The sequence below is a fragment of the Hemitrygon akajei genome, chromosome 8, assembly GCF_048418815.1.
Source record: "Hemitrygon akajei chromosome 8, sHemAka1.3, whole genome shotgun sequence".
Taxonomy (NCBI): domain Eukaryota; kingdom Metazoa; phylum Chordata; class Chondrichthyes; order Myliobatiformes; family Dasyatidae; genus Hemitrygon; species Hemitrygon akajei.
The window spans coordinates 113,053,826-113,074,960 of NC_133131.1; the positions used below are offsets into that span (position 1 = coordinate 113,053,826).

The 21,135-nt window shown below is 40.5% G+C and overlaps 1 long non-coding RNA gene across 1 annotated transcript in view; it reads left to right on the plus strand.

Annotated features, from left to right (window-relative positions):
- The window catches only part of LOC140731457 (uncharacterized), a 49,804-nt gene extending 33,589 nt beyond the window's left edge, over positions 1 to 16,215 (plus strand). The window contains exons 2-3 of the long non-coding RNA XR_012099839.1: positions 13,585 to 13,674; positions 15,850 to 16,215. This is a non-coding gene — a long non-coding RNA (uncharacterized lncRNA). The remainder of the gene's footprint in view (positions 1 to 13,584; positions 13,675 to 15,849) is intronic.
- Positions 16,216 to 21,135: the final 4,920 nt, after the last annotated feature.

The window sequence follows — 21,135 nt, forward strand, 5'->3', positions numbered from 1 at the left end:
ATCAATGTCAAATTCTAAATGAGCAAATACTGGGTTTTATTTCTGCCCACTTTAAATATATCCGTCATTTTCTCTGCCCTTTACCGGGTGTTAGTAATTGCTGTACATGTAATACAGCTTGTGCACAACGATGGCTAACTTAAGGTTTAGCTGCTCATTGGGCTGCAACAATTTTTTATAGGAAGTTCCAGAGACAGTTTGTGAACACCTTTTTAAAAAAACATACATGGGGGATTTTAATAAAAACCTCTGCGCTTACTACAATTGTTGCTGTCAGAGGTTAAGAACCCAATGAGCCCAAATACATTACACTGTCAATGAAGAGAATGGCAAATCACAGACTCAGTGAGGATATGGAGTTACTATGTGACTGTTTTGGGAACGTGCAAAGCTCATTATAATTTGCAGCACATTTGAGTACCAAGAAGATATAGCATGCAAAATTTAATGCAGATGGAAGGTCAAGGCTAGTAATGGTCACGAATGGTAGACAATATAAACTGATGGACCAGTCAAGGACTGGTTTGATATCATAAACTTTGGCGATTTCAAGAAGGTGTGGGAGCCCTACAATTTGCACATCAAAAGAATGGAAGTATCTTTTCAGGGGAAACAGAGATCAAGGATGAAGTGATCAGAATGAGGCAATATGGAAATTTCATGGACGGAACTGGAACTAGATACTTTTACTACAGTGGCAATTGTATATACACCCCCTGGACAATCAATGTCCCATTTAATGATGCAACAAAGACAATTCTACGTAAGTTCAATCCAACACAGTCTAATTAATGGAAAATTATGGCAAATGGAATTTAATGTAGACAATATAGGCTGCATGCTTCAAATCAGTTACCGTTATCCCTATACCAAAGAAGTCTACAGTTGTGGAAATAGTGCCCAGTGGCACTGATGCCAATCATGATGAAGTGTTTTGAACAGTAATGGCACATATCAAGAACTCCATTCTTGCGACACTGGAAACTTATCAATATGTTTACCAACAGAACCACGCTATGATGAATGCCATAGCACCTGTCATTCTCCTGACCTTGACACACCCAGAAAACAAGGCCATTTGTGTCAGAATACTGCTTCAAGATTTCAGTTCACTTTTCAACACTATTGTCCCACAGATCTTGAAGAACAAACTCCTGCTCCTCAGTCTAAATACACCACTGAGGAACTAGCTATCAGACTTCCTAACCAACAGACCTCAGACAAGCAGGATGCACAACCACTCCTCCCTCCCCACCATCTTCAACACAGCTGCGCCACAGGTCTGCGTGTTGAGTACACTCTGCTCACACACAACCGCAAGGCCAAACACCCAAGCAATCACATTGTCAAGTTTGCCAATGACATGGTAGTGGTGGAGCCGTCAACAACAACATTGAGATGGTCTACAGAGAGGAGCTGGAAGAGCTCGAGGCCTGGTGCCAGGCAGATAACCTCCTCCTTAATGTCAACAAGACAAAGGAGATGGTGATAAACACAAGATGCCGGAAATCTGCAGATGCCACGGGAGCGTAGTGATCACACGGGACCTGGGTTCAATTCCTGTCACTGCCTGTAAGGAGTTTGTATGTTCTCCACATGACCATGTGAGTTTCCTCCGGGTTTCCTCCCACAGTCCAAAGACATACCGGTTGGTAGGTTAGTTAATCATGATAAATTATCCTGTGATTAGGCTAGTATTAAATCAGGGGATTGCTGAGTGGGGTAGCTTGAAGGACCGGAAGGGCCTACTCCATGCTGTATCTCAATAAATAAAAGATAAATCTGGAGCAACACACACAAAATGCTGGCAGAACGCAGTGGGTTAAACAGCATCTATGGAAATGAATGAACAGTCAATTTTTCAGGCTGAGACCCTTCTTCTGATGAAGGATCTTGCCCTGAAACGTCGACCATATATTGATTTTCATAGTCAGCTGACCAGCTGAGTTCCTCCAGTATTTTGAGTGTGTGGCAAAGAAGACAGTCATCGATTTCAGGAAGACTCGACATTCACTCTCCCCTTCACATCCGGGGCACAGCAGTGGAAACCGTGAGCAGTTTCAAGCTCCTGGGAGTGCGGATCTCACACAATCTCTTATGGTTCCAAACAAACATCTTACACAATCAGTAAAGCTCATCAACACTTCTACTTTCTGAGGAGGCTGAAGAGACCTGGTCTATGCACTCAGTACTCACAGCCTTCTGTAGATGTGCAGTTGAGAGCATCTTAACATGCTGTATCACTGGCTGGGACAGAAACTCCTCTGTGGAGGACAGTAGTGTTCTACAACGAGTAGTTAGGACTGCCCAACATCAGCCTACCCACCATCAAAAACATACATACAGAAAGGTGCTAGAAAAAGGTCAGCAATATCATTAAGGATCCCACCCTCCCTGTTTATGGACTGTTTGTCCCACTCCCATCACAGAAGAGCATCCACGCCAGGACCACTCAGTTACTTCCTCCAGGCTGTCAAGCTGATCAGCACCTCCAACCACTAACCCACCCCAACATCCCCACTATTACATACACATCTCCTAGCGCCACTTTATGTCTACATAAACAGTCTGTGCATATAACAGTCAATTGTACATTGTGTTCTATTGGATTGTGGTATTTTTTTGCTTTGTTATTGTGCCTGAAAGCATTTTTTCAGTGCTTTCATGTAATCGACAGGTTTAGCTACGGGATCCCGCAACCTGACGGCTCTCACAATGTCAGCAGCCCACCCACTCAAACTCTCAACCAATCTCTGTCACTTTACATCATCAGAGCACTCCATTCATCTCACAGAGAGGTCTGCTCCACCCAAGTCTCATACTCCTCTTCCTCTTTAGGGGTGGGCATTATTCCAGAGAATAGGCAGAGCCTATCATAGATGGGTCTTTGGACCTGGGCATTTCCCCATTTGTTCGCCAGAGAGGTAAGGATGGGTACTACCTCAGAATTCTCACTCTTCCCTGGGGGACGGGGACTAATTAGACATTCCAAATCTGACCACTCCTTCCCCTCACTCCTCAGAAACTATAGAACCCTGTCTTTGAAATCTCCACCCCCTGCTAAGGAAAACTCAACTTGTGGTTCAGCTCGCCCCGCTGCCATTATGTCAATGCCGGTCTGCATTAAAACGTGAGCTGCACCCGCCATTTTATCAAACCTCAGCCCTGCAATCACAACTTTAACAGTAGTCAACAGGCAAATAAACAATTCATCCGAAGTACGAATATCTACCCCACTGGTTCAATGCTCAGGGTAATTACACAGCATCAAACAAAATCAATCCTGAACGAAGCCCCCACGATTGTAACCCTCAGGTGGGGCTAGCAGCTTAACTCTAGGGGAGACAGCCTTCTGCCGGCCAAACGAGAAATCTTGTTTGGGTGGATGCTGCGTGATGTGTTCCCCTGTTACAGATTAGTACCACAAAATAACAAACAGTACACAATATACAATTAAACGATTGAACTTTATAATTCTTAATTTGACTATAGGGTTAGTAAAGAAAACAAAAAAGAAAAAGGCCCCTTTCTCAAGAAATAGTCCAATGCACAACACTTGAGCTCACTGTTTTCCCGTCTGTTCATTCTCCATCAATTTCCCCCTGACATCGATTCCTGGCCCCATTCCAAGTCCACTCCATCCTGCAGTCTATGACTTCCCTATTCTGGCATCTTCTCTCTCCATCTTCCGCCAAACAAAAGACCGCAAAACCTTCTCTCGGGCACACAAGAAAGAAAAACATCTCCCCTCATTGCCAGCGCACATTCCAAAGCCCCCATTATCTCTAGTCATAACCCCAAACACTGCGCTATAGAGAAACCTTTCCATCAGCAGGGAAACCTTTCCTAGGTCATTACAATTGTAACTCATCCCCTTGATTTTTCCCACAAAGTGGAATGACCACATACAAGAGGGCTCAGGTTTGTGATGAGAAAAGGAACGTTTAAAGGAGATGTGCAAGGCAAGTTATTTTGCCCAGAGTGAGGTAGGTGCCAGAAATGCTCTGTCAATAGAGGAGGCAGGAGATGATATGGCAGTGACTTTTAAGAGACATTTAGACACAAACCAAAGGGAATAGAGGGATATGGATCATGTGCGAGCAGATTGGCATCACAGTTGTTGCAGACATGGGGGGGCCAAAAGGCCTGTCGTGCACTGTACAGTTCAATGTTCTGTGTTATAAGTTAACAGCCATAACCAGAGGTAAGGATAGGAAGATACAAATTAGTGACTACCTAGTATTCCAAATGGATCTGTTGCTGCATTGCAACATTGACGAAGGAAGGAGGGGAGTAGTTGGATTAGTTTATGTGTGAACTGTTGGATGATTTTTTTCCAAACCAAGTTACTTCAAACAAAATGTTGGAATGGGCAGGCAAGATATAACACTGGAAATGGCATTTCAGAAGGTGAAGGTATTGTTATTATGAACAATGCTGGGAGCTCTGACCTTGAATCCAGGACACGTGAGCAAGAATGCTGCTAGGGCCAAGACCAGCAAGCAACCCTTCCACTGTGGAAAACACTTCGCACAAGTGTGTCAGTTCAGAGACAACAGATGCTTTAACTATAGGAAGCAAGGGGAGAGAGCTGCTCAATACAAAACAAAACAAAGTGCTGCAGATCTATATCATGGCTGTCAGGAAGTGTCCTAACAGCTAGAAATAACAACAGTTAAAAAAAAAGACAGTCGAGAAGTTTCACAATATTTGTGAAAATGAACAAAGAGAGTTATGAATTTTATATGTACTTGCAGTATATGGTGGTAAAAAGTATACCAGTATTTCCTTCAAATCACCCATTGCTCTAAAAACCCACTGTTTCCTACTGCCACATGATCTGTAAACCTAGGAGCACAAAATTGCTCTTGGTTTGTAGTCTTTCATGATAGTCAACTTGTCAATCATGCTGGCTTGTTGATAACAAATCTGTGTAAAAAAAATTCATGCTGTTGTATTAAAACTCCTCAGTGTTCCCAACAAATACTATTTATTTGAAACTTCTTGTCTTTGCAGGTCACTTTGTACAAAGATGGACATTAAGCTCCTTTCTAGCCCCAATTAACATTATTGTATGAAAAGCCAGAGGAGGTAATAATATCAATCCTGGCTAATTAATCCCAGTTATTATTGATTACATTAGCACCAGTAGAAGTGAAAGATGATCCTTTTAGCTAATTCGCACATCATTCTAGGTACTCAATGTTGGTCCTCTTTAAATTTACATAGAATACAGAGGAGTAAAGCTTAGAACAGGCCCTTCGGCCCACTGTGTCTGTGACAACCACAATGTGCAATCCAGTTAATCTATCTGCATAACCTGTATCCATGTCTAAAAATTTCTTAAACTTCGCTATCATATCTGCTTCTACCTCCTCCACTGTCGATGCATTCCAGGAACCTATCACTCTCTGTATAATAACCTTCTTTGCTTATCTCCTTTAAGCTTCCCCCTTCTCACCTTAAGATTATACCTCGTAGATGACTTTCCCACCCTGTGAAAATGACTCTATCTACCCTATCTATCCCTCTCATAATTGATAAACTTCTGGGAAGTCTCCACTCATGTCCCAGAATGAATACACACAAATCCAGGCAGCATCCTGGCTAACCTCTTCTGAGCCCTCTCCAAAGTGTTCATCTCCTTTCTATCGTGAGCACTAGAAATACACATTATATTCCAAATGTGACCTAACTAATTTCTTTTCACAGCTGCGACTTGACTTTCTGACTTTTTGGTAACAATACCATATTCCTTCTTTACCACCCCATCCACTTGTGCTGGTGTGTTCCTATGGACTTCTTCCCCAAACCCATTCAGTATATCAGAGACACAAGGGACTGTAGATGCTGGAAACTGGAGCAACAAACTATTTGCTGAAGGAACTCAATAGGCATCTGTGGGAGGAAAGAATTTGGATTTGTCAATGTTTCAGGTCAGAAGCCTGCATTAGGTCCAAGCTAGAGAGATGATGGCTAATAGGAGTAGTGAGACCAGAGTCTGAGGTGATTGGTGGACTGAGAACAGTGTGAGGTGACAAATAGATTGCACCAGTTAGGGGATGTGAGAGTGAGAGTGGAGCTCATTCTAGATACACAGTATATACAATGATTCTTTCCTCTTGCTTGTGACATCCCAAAATACGTCACCTCACACTTGCCCAGGTTAAATTACATATTCTAATTGTTACATAATATTGTTTGGTTTCTTTTGTTGTATGCACTCATGGTGCAAGGAATAATTTTCTGGAGGTACCTTTGCCTATTTTGATTGTGCATGTATTGTATTCCTAAAATACTGCATAAAAGATATTTAAATGTATTTCCTGGTAGGAATAACTTCAGACCATACGCTTTCAAATCACTTCCCACATTTTGTCCTTCAATGTATTTTAATCCAAACTTCAGTAGAATTTTTTTTAAATTTTGCACACAATTTACACATACAAATTCCAACCTGTTCTGCCGATATGGTATCTATTTATTTCTGATTTCAGTTTTCTTCCTTTTATCTAAATCCTTGCCACACAGGATTCATTTCACACTTCATCAAAAACGGAAAAATAATATTCTATCAGGGACATTTAGATTTAGACCTGATCCCAAAGGTGAACTTTTTACCACTATTAAACCATTTATTTATTATCAATAAAAATCTAATACGTTATGTACAGAAACATCCAAAATAATTTATGGCATGGATCATATAACCAGATACAATTGGAAAAGGTTAACCAGAGAAGTGGAATTAATCCTTCAGTTAACTTAATTAATGAGAGGATTTATTAGATAGTCTTGCCACACATGGTTTTACCATTCAACATCATCTATTGAGTATGGAAAGGCCTAGAGAGAGTGCACGTGGAATTTCTATAGCCGGAGGATAATGTGGAATTCATTGCCACAGGCAGCTGTGGAAGTCATGTCATTGGGTATATTTGGAACAGAGGTTCTGATGAGTAAGGGTGTCAAAAGTTACAGGGAGAAGTCGGGAGAGTCAGTTTGAAAGGGATAGTAAATCAGGCATGATAGAATAGCAGAACAAACTCAATAGACTGAATAGCCTAATTCTGCTCCTATGTCTTGTGGTCTTTACAACGCAGGCACAGGGTGAATTTCCAAAGTCCAGCAATCCAAGGACCAGATGTTTTTGAAAACATTTCTATGACATTCAGTCAAATGAAGTTCTGATATGTTGCCCAAATCCTAGGACACTTCAGCTAGGCATTAGTTCTTGATAGCACATTAGTTTTCTCACTTAATTTATACTGGCATGTTGGTCTAATTCTTATGCTTCAGCTCAAGATACCTTGAACACCACCAGACACAACTTGAACTGGGCAGAGAATACGTAAACAACGCTGGAAGAACTCAGCAGGTCAGGCAGCATCTGTGAGAAAAGAGTAGCCAATGTTTCGGGCTGAGACCCTTCATCAGGAATGGGGGGGAAGAGAGGGCCGAAGCCCAGTAATAGAGATAGGGGAGGGGGTAGGGCCTAGAGGTGTCAGGTGGAAAACCAATCAGAGGAAAGATAAAGGGAGGAGGGGGAGGGAATAAGCATGAAAGAACCGTAGCGATAAAGAAGCAGAAAGTTGAAAGGGGAGAGAGGCAGAGAGCGACCTGGGATAGGGGAAGGGGGAGGGAGTTACTGGAAATTGGAGAATTCAATGTTCATACCACCAGGCTGGAGGCTACCCAGACGGTAGATGAGGTGTTGCTCCTCCAACCTGAGTTTGGCCTCATCATGGCAGTAGAGGAAGCTTGAACTGGGCAGCCTCTGTGACTACATATCTTGTGTACCATTGCAATCCCTGCCAAAAGTTCTGCACAATCAGAAATGGTAGAGTTTCAGAAAGAGAGTATGATTCATGCCTCTCTTATTAGGACTACCGTAGATTCCGGATTATAAGCCGCTACTTTTTTCCCACATTTTGAACAGCTTTGAACTCTGCGGCCTTTAATCCAGAGCGGCTAATACATGGTTTTTTTTCATGCCGCCTCGTAAACATTTTGCCTCGTAACAGTAGACCAATAAAATTGATGAGTAGTTCACAGAGGTCCAATGAAATTGTACGATAAATCAAGCGCACTTTCACAATTAAATTATTGTAAATCAGTCATTTGTACTCACCCTCATCAACATGGAAAATACTCGAAGAAAAGCAAGACCCGAGCGCGTCAGACCCGATTAGACCCGATCGCGTTACGCAAGTGCGTCAGACCCGATTAGACCCGATCGCGTTACGCAAGCGCATCAGACCCGAGCGAAAACGCTGCTTTTAAGTTAAAGGCTCGCAGTATATATATTTTTACCAGTCGCTAGGAGATATTGGAATGTTGTCCGTGCTGTTCAGTAAAAAAGTATATGCAACGTAATTTGTGTTACCGATACGTATGTATATTTAAAAGTAGCGGTGCGGCCTAAAATCCGGTGCGGCCTTTACAATTAAAAAATTGATTTTATTTCTAAAATTAGAGCCAGCGGCTTTTAATCAGGTGCGCTCTGTAGTCCGGAATCTACGGTAATTATTTTCTTCTTGCTTTTGGTATATTCAAACTCCATCACAGATTTGTCCTAAGGCTTCTAGAGTGGTACATGTGGCCTATATTATAAGTCATAAATTTTGTTTTCAAACATAATAAAATGATACTTCCACTGGAATCATGTTGACTAATTAATCAGTGCCTTAAGGAAATTGCTTAGATGAGGATTTTAAATAAGTGTGATAACAAGGTTGCAGAAACTGTTGTTAGAAGATTATTGACCTGGGAAAATATCAGGTACATCACTGGTAGCTGTAATTTTGGCCTGTGGAATAAACAGCTGAATCTTGACTCACAGGAATAAATATATTGTCAGATCAGAAGGTAACATACCAAAATGAAACCTAAAGCAAGCAGGGAAACATCTTTGAACCTAACTATTTCAAATTTTGATACAGGCGAGATGCTGAATTGGTGACCAATTTACTTTCAGGAGACAGATCTGTCATTTTGCTGTGCATCTGCATATTAATAGGCATTATATTGAAAATCACATTGGGCAAGTATTTCAGGGTTTTGGTTGCCCAGCATGTAGCACTAGGTAGGATTGAATCCATGAGTTAAATGCCTTCAAAGCACGATTTGTATGGCAGGAGTATTTCCACCAGACTCAACAAAATATCGAAAATACCTCCCATGCTGAGATCTTAATATTTGCAAGATTACAATTCACACATCTGTGACTGCCATCAGATCTTCCCCAATGCAAATGGATAGCAACAATCTGATCAAGGGACTCGCCCATTTATGGAATTCTATACAGAGGACCAATTGCAATTCTGCCAATCAAGTGAATGTTCTATCCTGATGCTGCAAGCCTTCACTGTTCCCTTGAATATTTTTACAGTGCAAAGACCAACCATTGCTCTGAGAAGGAATTTCTTGCATCACCTAAAACAGCACGATGCTTTAAATGTTTTTTGTAACATACTGATCAAGCAAATACAAACATACGCACAACACAAGTAAACAATGTCAGGCAGTCAGAGCAATTGATAGGCACAATGGCAAAACTAAATTGCTTTGAATAGATGGCATTGGCGGTTTATTAACAATGAGCTACTGCGTTTATCGTTACAGTGTTGTAACATGAAATACTGACAATGTAAATTCGTTGAAGCTCTAAAATGTTTCAAAGTGTTACATTTACTATTTAGAAAATTTATGGATTATACTCATTAACACAATCAATTACAAGGTATTTCACAATAATATTAACGTAGATTTCAAAATTATATTAACATTATATAAAAGTAAATTCCAGATATGTGGCAACAAAGGCTACATGCGCAAGAGCATTCCATTTACTGTGTGGCTACTCACCTGCACAGCTTAGAGAGAACAGTGCAGGGCTTCCTTCGTGTTATGCTGCAACCAGCTCCTTCCCACACTCTGTCCACCCACCTAGCTCTCTTCTAACCATTCCCACCACTCTACCTGCTTTCAGGCCAACTCAAATATGACATAATGCTATAGATTTCTCCCAGCAAGCCATACCCCAGAGTTGACTGGCTCTGGATTAAGAAACTACAGTAAATTATTTAAAGTTCTGCAATATATAAAAGCAGTAAGATACTTAATAAAGCCAATTCTCCTTACATAAGGTGGCCCTACCACACAGACCACTCTGAGTTAAGTTCCATAGTATACTTTGCAGCAAATCATCAAGGTAATTGTGACAGCTATCGCTATCAATAAGTAGGTACTGTGTGTCATAAACATTCATAGTAAAAGGTAGAAATAGAAACAAGACTACATCAAGGTTTTCAGCTGCAGTAAATCCTCCGTAGAAGATATTAGTTTGCCTCATTTTCAGCTTTGTGCCATGCTTCCTGTAAAGTAAGGCTGCCTCAGAGTGTATAGTAATAAACTCCTGTTTTGGGCAATGTTCCACACTTTGCTAACATATTTTAAGTTGTCATCAAAGTAAATCAATTTCAAAAATAAATACATGAGATCTAAAACAATAGAATCTAAATCATTTCTAAAGATATAGTCAGTGATATATTTAATAAGAAGGCATTGTTTTTTGTTTGTCAAATCTAGCAAATTGAAAAATTGTGAAAGATAGAAAATTTGTTGAACTTAGAATTACCCTGATGTTGAGTTCTTGAAAGCAACTATATATCTTGTAAATTAAAATCTGGTGGGTTCCACATACTTTGTGAGAAGAGATCGGACAAGGTGCTTTCACTTCCCTCCTAGAGCTGAAGGTATGTTGAAGCAGAAAACATTGGATAATTGTGAAAAATGATTAATACTTTCCTGGTGTATATGACGAATAAACTCTTCTTGGGCTACCAGCCGGGTACAGATCTGGATAATTATATCTGTACTAGGTTAGCGACCTTTTACAGACTGTTCGTGATATATTTTATTTCCCACATAAGTACATCTCTAAATTACGGTAAGTATTTTCTTTATGTATCTAACAAAATGGTCTGTAGTAGTTTCTGAGTCATTAATTTGTTTCAAGGGTTTTGCCTGATTTGTTAGATTTCCATCTATATCCTGAAGGTCAAAAAAACTGCAAGACTTTAATGTGAATTCCACACAATTCCAGAAAAATGATTTAATCTGATGACACCTTCAAAAACAGCAAAAAATAACAAAAAATAACCTAACTTCAGCATTCAAGATTCAAGATCATTTGTGATTATTCAGTACATAATTGGAAAGGGGAGCAAAGTGGTTGTTACTCTGGATCCAGTGCAGCATAAAAAAAGCACAAGAAGCATCAAAAACACTAAGTATAAGTATAAAAGCGCAAGACAGATATATTCCAAATAAGAAGACATTTTTGAATAGCAGAAGGACACTACCGTGGCTGACAAGTGAAGTCAGAGGCAAAGTAAAAGCAAAAGAGAGGGCATACAAGGAAGCCAAAGCTAGTGGGAAGACAGAGGATTGGGAAGCTTCTAAAAATTTGCAGAAGGAAACTAAGAAGGTCATTAGGAAGGAAAAGATGAACTATGAAAGGAAGCTGGATATTGTTTTAATATCAAAGAAGATACTAAAAGCTTTTTAAGTATATAAAGGGTAAAAGAGAGTTGAGGGTAGATATAGGACCATCAGACACTGACACTGGTAATATTGTAATGAGAGACGCAGAGAAGATTTTGCATCCGTCTTCACAGTAGAAGACATCTGCAGTATACAGACGTCCAGGAGTGTCACATAAGTGAAGTACTGTATGTGCAGTGAAAATTATGACTGAGAAAGTGCTCAGGAAGTTTAATGGTCTGAGGGTGGATAAATCTCCTGAACCTGATGGAATGCACCCTCGGGTTCTGAAGGAAGTAGATGGAGAGATTGCGGAGGCATTAACAATGATCTTTCAAGAATCAATAGATTTTGGCATTGTATCGAATGAATGGAAAATTGCAAATGTTACTCCGTTATTTAAGAAGGGTGGGAGGCAGCAGAAAGGAAACTATAGACAAGTTAGCCTGACATCAGTGGTTGGAAAGTTGTTGGAATCGATTATTAGGGATGAGATAACGGAGCACCTGGAGGCATATAACAAGATAGGTGAAAGCCGGCATGGTTTCCTGAAAGGAAAATCCTGCCTGACTAACCTACTGCAATTTTTTTGTGGAAATTACAAGCAGGATAGACAAAGGAGATGCAGTAGATGTGGTGTACTTGGACTTTCAGAAGGCCTTTGACAAGGTGCCACACATGAGGCTGCTTAGCAAGATAAGAGCTCATGGAATTTTGGGCGAGTTACTTGCAAAGGTGGTCAGCAGAAAACAGAGAATGGGGATAAAGGGATCCTATGCCGGTTTCCAGTGGAGTTCCACAGGGGTCGGTGTTGGGACTGCTGCTTTTATGATATGTGTCAATAATTTGGACTATGGTATTAATGAATTTCTGGCTAAATTTGTCAATGATACAAAGATACAGTAGGTGGAGGAGCGAATAGTGTTGAGGAAGCAGAGAGCCTGCAAAGAGACTGAGATAGTTTAGGGGAATGGGTAAAGAAGTGGCAAATGAAATACAATGTGGAAAGTGTATGGTCATGCACTTTGGTGGAAGAAATAAACAGGCAGACTATCATTTAGATGGGGAGAGAATTCAAAATGCAGAGATGCAAAGGGACTTCAAAGGGACTTGGGAGTCCTTGTGCAAGATATCCTAAAGGTTAACCTCCAGGTTGAGTCGGTTGTGAAGAAGGCGAATGCAATGTTGGCATTCATTTCTAGAGGTATAGAATATAAGAACAAGGATGTGATATTGAGGCACTTGTGAGACCACACTTGGAGTATTGTGTGCAACGTTGGGCTCCTTATTTTAGAAAGGATATACTGACAATAGAGAGGGTTCAGGAGATTCACGAGAATGATTCCAGGAATGAAAGGGTAACCGTATGAGGAACGTCTGGCTGCTCTTGGGCTGTATTCCCTGGAGTTCAGGAGAATGAGGGGGGATCTCATAGAAACATTCTGAATGTTAAAAGGCCTGAACAGATTAGATATAGCAAAGTTATTTCCCATGGTAGGGGAGTCTAGGAAAAGAGGGCACGACTTCAGGATTGAAGGGTATCTATTTAGAACAGAGATGTGGAGAAATTAGTTTAGTCAGAGGTGGTAAATCTGTGAAATTTGGTGCCACGAGCGGCTGTGGAGGCCAAGTCATTGGGTGTATTTAGGGCAGAGATAGATAGGTTCTTGATTAGCCAGGTCATCAAGGGGTATGGGGGAAAGCAGGGGAGTGGGAATGACTGGAAGAATTGGATCAACCCATGATTTGATGGTGGAGCAGTCTCAATGGGCCAAATAGCCTATTTCTGCTTCTATATCTTATGATCTTAAAAGCAATCCTATTAAGCAAATGTACAAGAAATTGTAAAGTGGCAGGACATGAGGGGGATGAAGAGTGCCGATGGGCTATGAGTAGAATTTGAAAGGAAACAGGAAGTGATTTTGTTTACTTGGCTTGCTGCTTCTTGCCCTCTTGGTGGTAAAAGCCTGAGGAAAGGGAGGTGCTGCTAAAGTCAATTTTGTGAATGACTGCTCTGTATTCTGGTTTCAACTGCAGATACAACAGTATGGTATTCCAATTGCATGTGCTTTACCCTGTTCTGGATGACGTGGCTTTCTGGGTGTTGCAGCAGCTTAAACCATTCAGGCAAGTATCAACTCGTCTCACTTTAATTGCAGATGTCGCTGCATGTCATCCCTAAAAAATATATAGAGAGCATTACCAACAACTATATTTTCTTTCTTGACTTCTTCAAAGACATTGCTTCCATCAATCATGAAGAAAATATTAAGTACACTTATTGGCACATGGAAATTCAGCACAATCTTTGCTCTATAACATTATTAAGCCATGATATTAACCAAGAGTCTCAACAGAACCATTCTCAGTGAAGACCAGTAACAAACAAAGTAGTAACATTATCTCAAAACTTTTTTTTCAGTCCTTTCTGTAATTATATTTCATCTCACCTCCAACAAACCTCGCACAGGAGTGGAAATCATCCACAATTACATGGACAGTTTTGGTCTTCCAACATCTTCCCAACCACTGAGGTCAGACGAATTAGCCTGTAGTTTCCTTTCTTCTGCCTCTCTCCTTTCTTGCAGAGTGGAGTGACATATGCAATTTTCCAGTCTTCCAGAACCATGCCAGAATCCATTGATTCTTGAAAGATTACTAATGCCTCCACAATCTCTTCAGCCACCTCTTTCAGAACCCTGGGATGTACACCATCTAGTCCAGGTGACTTATCTACCTTCAGACCTTTTAGTTTCCCAAGAATCTCTCTTTACTAATTGTAACTTCACACATTTCATGATCGCTGACACCAGGAACTTCCTCCGTATTGCTAGTGTCTTCCACAGTGAAGGCTGATGCAAAATACGTATTTAGTTTGTCTAATATTTCCTTGTCCCCTATTGCTACCGCTCCAATATCATTTTACATTGGTCCAATATCCACTCTTGCATCTCTTTTACACTTTATGTATCTGAAAAAAATTTTGGTAATCTCTTTAATATTATTGGCCAGCTTACTTTCATATTATAACTATATAACAACCACAGCACGGAAACAGGCCATCTTGGCCCTTCTAGTCTGTGCCAAATGCTTACTCTCACCTAGTCCCACCTACCTGCACTCAGCCCATAACCCTCCATTCCATCTTTATCTTCTTAATGTTTTTCTAGTTGCCTTCTGTTGGCTTTTAAAAGCTTCCTATTCCTTTAACTTCCCACTAATTTTTTGCTCTATTATATGCCCTATCTTTGGCTTTTATGTTCATTTTGACTTCCCTTGTTAGACATGGTTGTGTCATCTTGCTTTTAGAATACTTCTTCCTCTTTGGGATGTATATATCCTGTGCCTTCCAAATTGCTTCCAGAAATTCCAGCCATTGCTGCTCTGCTGTCATCCCTGCCAGTGTTCTTTTCCAATCAATTCTGGCCAGCTTGTCTCTGTAATTGCATTTACTCTACTGTAATACTGATACATCTGACTTTAGCTTCTCCTTCTCAAATTTCAGAGTGAATTCAATCATATTGTGATCACTTGTCCCTGAGGGTTTTTTACCTTTAGCTCTCTTATCAATTCCAGTTCATTGTACACCTAACCAGAATGGCTGATCCCCTTGTGGGCTCAACCATGAACTGCTCTAAAAAGCCATCTCATCGGCACTCTAGGAATTTCCCCTCCTGGAATCCAGCACCAACCTGATTTTCCCTATCTGCCACCTTATTGAAATCTCCCATGACTATTGTAACATTGCCCTTTCGGCATGCATTTTCTTACTCCCGGTGTAATTTGTAGACCACATTGTTACTACTGTTTGGGGGTCTGTTTACAACCCACCAGGGTCTTTTTACCCTTGCAGTTCTTTATCTCTATCCACAACACCTTCTGATCTTATGCCACCTCTTTCTAATAATTTGATTTTATTTTTTACCAACAGGGCAATGCTGCCCCCTCTGCCTTCCTGCCTATCCTTTCAATACAATGTGTATCCTTGGACATTAAGCTCCCAGCTATAATCATATTTCAGCCATGATTCAAGGATGCCCACAACATCATACCTGCCAATCTGCAACTGTGCTGCAAGTTCATCTACCTTATTCAAATATAACACCTTCAGTCCTGTGTTCACCCTTTTCAATTTTATCCTCCTTTTACATTGCAATTCACTCTGTTGACTGCAATTTTGCCCCATCAACAGCCTCTGGAGGAGGAGCTTAGGAGGATTAATGGCGCCTAACGGCGACTCCTTTGCTTGCATCTTCGGAAACAGCTCTATTTCCATCCTTAATCTCTATTTTCCCCTTTCAGAGTTCTTTTGAAGACCCTGACCTGGAGTTACACGCTGACTACAGTTCTTTGCGGGAATGGGACCTGCTCTCGGGGTTTCACGACTGGCTGTAATTTGGCACACCAGGGGCTCGGCCTAAGAGCCCAGCTCACCTTCGGAGGGCCGAGATCTCATGGCTCTGGAGACGGACGGATTGGAGGTCATTGTCCGGACAGATCGGTGTGTCATGGGAGATAGAAGATCTAAGGCTGTGTGCCCAGAGACCCGAGACCTTTGGGTACAGAGCTCGGAAAAAATGACGCAATGGACTTTTAACATCATAAACCAGCGAGTTGTTGGTTATGTCTCCCCTCTCGCTGTGAAACAGAGACACCACTTTCTCCCTCATTAGGATACTGGATACATGTTGGATACTGGGTGAACAACTAGTCTTTGGAGTACTACTGTGTCTTTGCTGTTGCTTTGCTCATGCTCGAGTGCTCAGTGGCGGGTGCCAATGCTTTTCTTTTTGCCGGTGGGGGGGAGGGTGGATCATTTCATTGCTGCCGCTTAGTCGCGGGAGGGAGGGGTACCGGGGGGCTTTGGGGTTCTAACATTTAACTGCCATTCATTCTTTGGGGGCACTCCTCTGTTTTTGTGGATGGTTGTGAAGTAAAAGCATTTCAGGAAGTATATTGTATACATTTCTCTAACATTAAATGTACCTTTGAAACCTTTGAAACATTGTCGGTATACGAGCTACCTCATCTTCGGCACTATCATCTGACTTTCCTACAATACTTCTTGCATTGAAATATCGGCAGCTCAGGACACTAGTCTCACCATGCTCAACCTTTTGATTCCTAACTTTTTCTGAGGTCTTATTAACATCTGCCTCCACAACCTCTTTACTAACTCTTCCAGCATTCTGGTTCCCATCCCCCTGCAACTCTAGGTTAAACCCCACCATGAAGCATTAACAAACGTTACTCCTAGGATATTAGTCCCCCTCCAGTTCAGGTGCAAACTGTCCCATCTGTACAGTTCCCACCTTCCCTGGAAGAGCACTCTATGATCCAAATAACTTATGACCTCCCTCCGACACCAACTCCTTAGCCTCGTATTAAACTGTATAATCTTCCTAGTTCTGGCCTGACTAGCATGTGGCATGGCTAGCAATCCTGAGATCATAACTTGGACGTCCTGCTCTTTAACTTAACACCTTCCTCCCTGAACACCTATGCAGAACCTCGTCACTCGTCCTACCTATGTCATTGGTATCTATAAGGACCATGACTTCTGGCTGTACACTTCCCTGCTTAAGAATGCTGAGGATTTCATCTGAAATATCCCGGACCCTGGCGCCTGGGATGTAACATAACATCTGGGAATCTCATTGTCGTCCATGGAACCTCCTATCTGTTCCCCTTACTAACAAAACACCTATCACCACGGCGTATCACCATTTCACGTATGCATACATATAACCTGTAATGAATTATTTAAATGAACAAATGACCTACGGACATTTACAAAATGGAGAAGATAACAGCATCTGCTAATCATAAGTTGGAACAATTTGATTCATACTGGGAAAAATGGTTTAACTACATAACACCTCATAGGCCTGATTTTATCCTCACAAAACAATGAATATGTTGTAAAAAAAAAGGATCACTCCCTACTTGTACATAGTTTTCTCCTTTCGCTTGTTCTTTCTTTCCTCTCTTTTCTATAAGGGTATACCTCAGATAAATATTATGTGGAGATTTGTGGCAAATATGACTATATGATATATATATTCAATATATGAAATACATCTTATTGAAATGTTTGGTTGATGATGAACTTCAATAAAAAATAAATTACCAGAAAAAATGAACAAATGAACAAGAATGCTTAATCAATCTATATGCATTTAGGTTGATTAAGCATTCTTGTTCAAATGTTACTGAATACCCTACTAAATACACAACAGACAGATTCTTGGATATTAAGGACTCAAAGGATATCGTGAACAATGTTTTTAAGGCATAAGGTAAGCTATGAGTTCAGCAGAACAGATTCACAGAGCTAGATGGCTCCTATTCCTACTCCATATATTTTTTCTTAGGTGAGGAGGCTCAAGTTATGTTGATGTTACTAGAGGCAAAAATAGGTGATCCCAATAATGGCATATATATGAAAACCTGACTCCAGAATGAAATATGACATAAAGGCCATGAATAATATGATTCTGTTTCAGAACAATGTCAAAAGTTTGTAATAGGAATCATAGACAATAGTTTTATATTTGCAATCCTTGGATGCCATTGAGGCCATTCTCATAATCTGGTTTTGAATGTTGATTAAGAACATTGTCAACTTAGAAACAATGGACAGGAAGTGGTGATGCAGTAGAACCAGATATTATCAGAGAACGTGTAGAGACAGAAGCTGAATTTTTGTTAGATTTTTCCCAGGGGATGCAGGTAGATAAGAAGTAGAATAAGTCCCAAGGAACTGTTGAGGGAACGTAAGTGGGAGCAGTCACAATAACTGCAAGTACAGTGGTGGCGTAATTGTTGTGATTAGACTAATACTCCAGAGGCCTGATTCAACGGTCAAAGTTGAAATCACACTGTGGAAATTAAATTTGGATTTAAAAAGTTTGAAAATCAAGTTTGAAAATATAATTACAAAACACACATCACATTAATACTGAATATGAAACTGCTGAATTATAGTAAAAAGCAATCTGATTCACCAGTGTGTTTTGCCAGGTAAAGCTGAATCGTCGCTTAGTATGACCTTGGAACACACCAGGAATATCATTGTCACTAACTGAATCGTGTCATAATTTAACCTCGGTAAAAGGATCTGAGGGGTAACTTTTTCATACAGCGAGTGATGAGGGTATGGAATGAACTGCCAGAGGAAGTGGTTGAGGCAGGTACAATAGTATCATTTAAGAAACACTTGGATAGGAAAGTAGAGCAGGGGCGGGTGGGGGCTTCAAGCGATATGGGCTGACTCCATGTCATATTGATCTGTGACCTTGTAGCTACAGCAATTGAAAACGGCAGTTCACCACCATCTTCTCAAAGGTGATTTGGGATGGACAATAAATGCTGGCCTTGTTACTGAAACCTTCATCCCAAAAATGAATAAGTAAAAGAGATGGCATTTTTCTAGATGAAAAGAAATGGAACCAGACAAAAAAATATAATCCTTCTCATCTGGGAGCTGGTGCAGAGCTTTCATGCAGCCAATTGAGTCAAAGAATACAAAGAGGTAAAAAGAAAAATGTTAGCTTTGTCAGACTCAAATGTCGATATGCATTTTTATAAGAGCTGTTGGTAGTAAATTAAGAATGCCATTAGAAGGATTCAAACACGAAGGTCAAGGAAGAGTGGACATTAATTACTGAGACTAGAGCATAATCAAAGATTTTTCTTATTTAGAGATACAGCGTCGAATAGGCCCTCTGACCCTTCAAGTCGTGGCACCCAGCAACCCCAATTTAAGCAAGGCCTAGCCTAATGGAGTGACAATTTACAATGACCAATTAATCTACTAGCGGGTATGTCTTTGGACTTTGGGAGGAAACCAGAGGACCCAAAGAAAACCCATCATCCCAAACTCCAACGTCCCAAGCCGTAATAGCATCACACTAACTACGATATTACTGTAGCAACCCAGGGAAAAGGAAGATGGCAATAGGATAGTATTTTACAAAGACAGCCAAGGTAAAAATCAATTAAATTTCTAGTGTTCAATGTGGTCATCACTGGATAGAGTCAGTCACCTTAGAGAGAGTAAAGGGGAAAACATCTCAAAGGCTTGAGAGAGATGATGAATAGTATTGGATTTAAAATGAAAAGTTTTAGATAGAACTAGGCTGTGTGAGAGGGCAAAGTTGGTTTATAGTGCATGTACTGTATATAAATGCAAAATAAATATGTTGAATAACTGCAAGAGTAATTAGCCATAAGATAATGATGAGCTGCATATTGGAGACTGAAACATGGTAGGACTAGGTATAAGATATACCTCTTTAGTTTAGAACAGTACAGCACAGTTCAGGCCTTTTGGCTCACAATGTGCTGCTGACTCTTTAACCTCCTCCAAAATAAATCTGACCCTTCCCTCTGACACAGCCCTCCATTTTTCTTTCATCGATGCGCGTATCAAAGAGTCTCTTAAATGTCCCTAATGAATCTGCCTCTACCATCACCCTTGGCAGTACATTCAATGCATCTAATAACACTCTTTGCGTAAAATACCTACCTCCGACATTCCACTATACTTGCTACCAAACGCCTTAAACTTATGCACCCTTGGCATTATTGATTAAAGAAAATATTTTAGTGCTAGAGAGAAAGAGCATCCTAGACTGCCCAATGACAAACTCTATTTAGTTGGAGAAATGAAACAGTAGATATGTCTACACCAATGGGAGAAGGTTGAAGGCGGTCGATCAGTAATAAGGTAATGGAGGGTCAAATTTCCACAGATTTTGGGAAAGGACTTGAAACAAAACTTCTCGCAATACTGTAGGGGGCGAAGAGGGAAGAAGAATTCCTGGGTTACTCATGACTTGATCATCCAAATGGCCTTCTTCCTTCTGAGGTTATATGTCATGAATAAATTGGATGTATTTTTATAACAAATGGATCATTTCATGCTCAGAGCTTTTTATTCCAGCAGTTAATTAATTGTTTTAATTTAAATACCACCACTCATGCAGTTGGACTCAATCCAGATCAATAGTTAAGGAACCACATCTACTACATTGCATTCAGAAAGAGTCTATCCATATTCTCATTACAGTCTCCCATTATCTCAAGAATGATTGTACTCCACAGATGATAAAGCTTCTCGATTGCCATTCACCTTACCTTAACCAAACTTTGTAAAGTATCATGTTGCTTTGGTGTCAAAATAAACCTACTCGTCTCACTAGCATTTAAGAAATAAAACTTCCTAATTAGAACATAGAACAGTAGGGTATAGGAGCCACCTCGTTAGCCTATGATGTCTTGCTGACCATGATGGCAATTTAGCTTATCACATCTGCCTGCAACTATCTCTCCGTTCCCTGCATGTTCATGTCCCTGTCTAAATGTTACTTTATTATTTACTTCCGCCACTAAAAAGACCTGCACTATGCATTTTGTTTACACATCCCCCCCCCCCCAACTAAAGCATATGCCCTTGGAGAAAGACTGCTCAGTTATTGCTCTCATAATGTTATAAGCTTCTGTTCATTCTCACCTCAGCCTCCAACAATCCAGATAAAGCAATCCAAGTTTGTTCAATTTCACTTTACAACTTATGCATGAGCA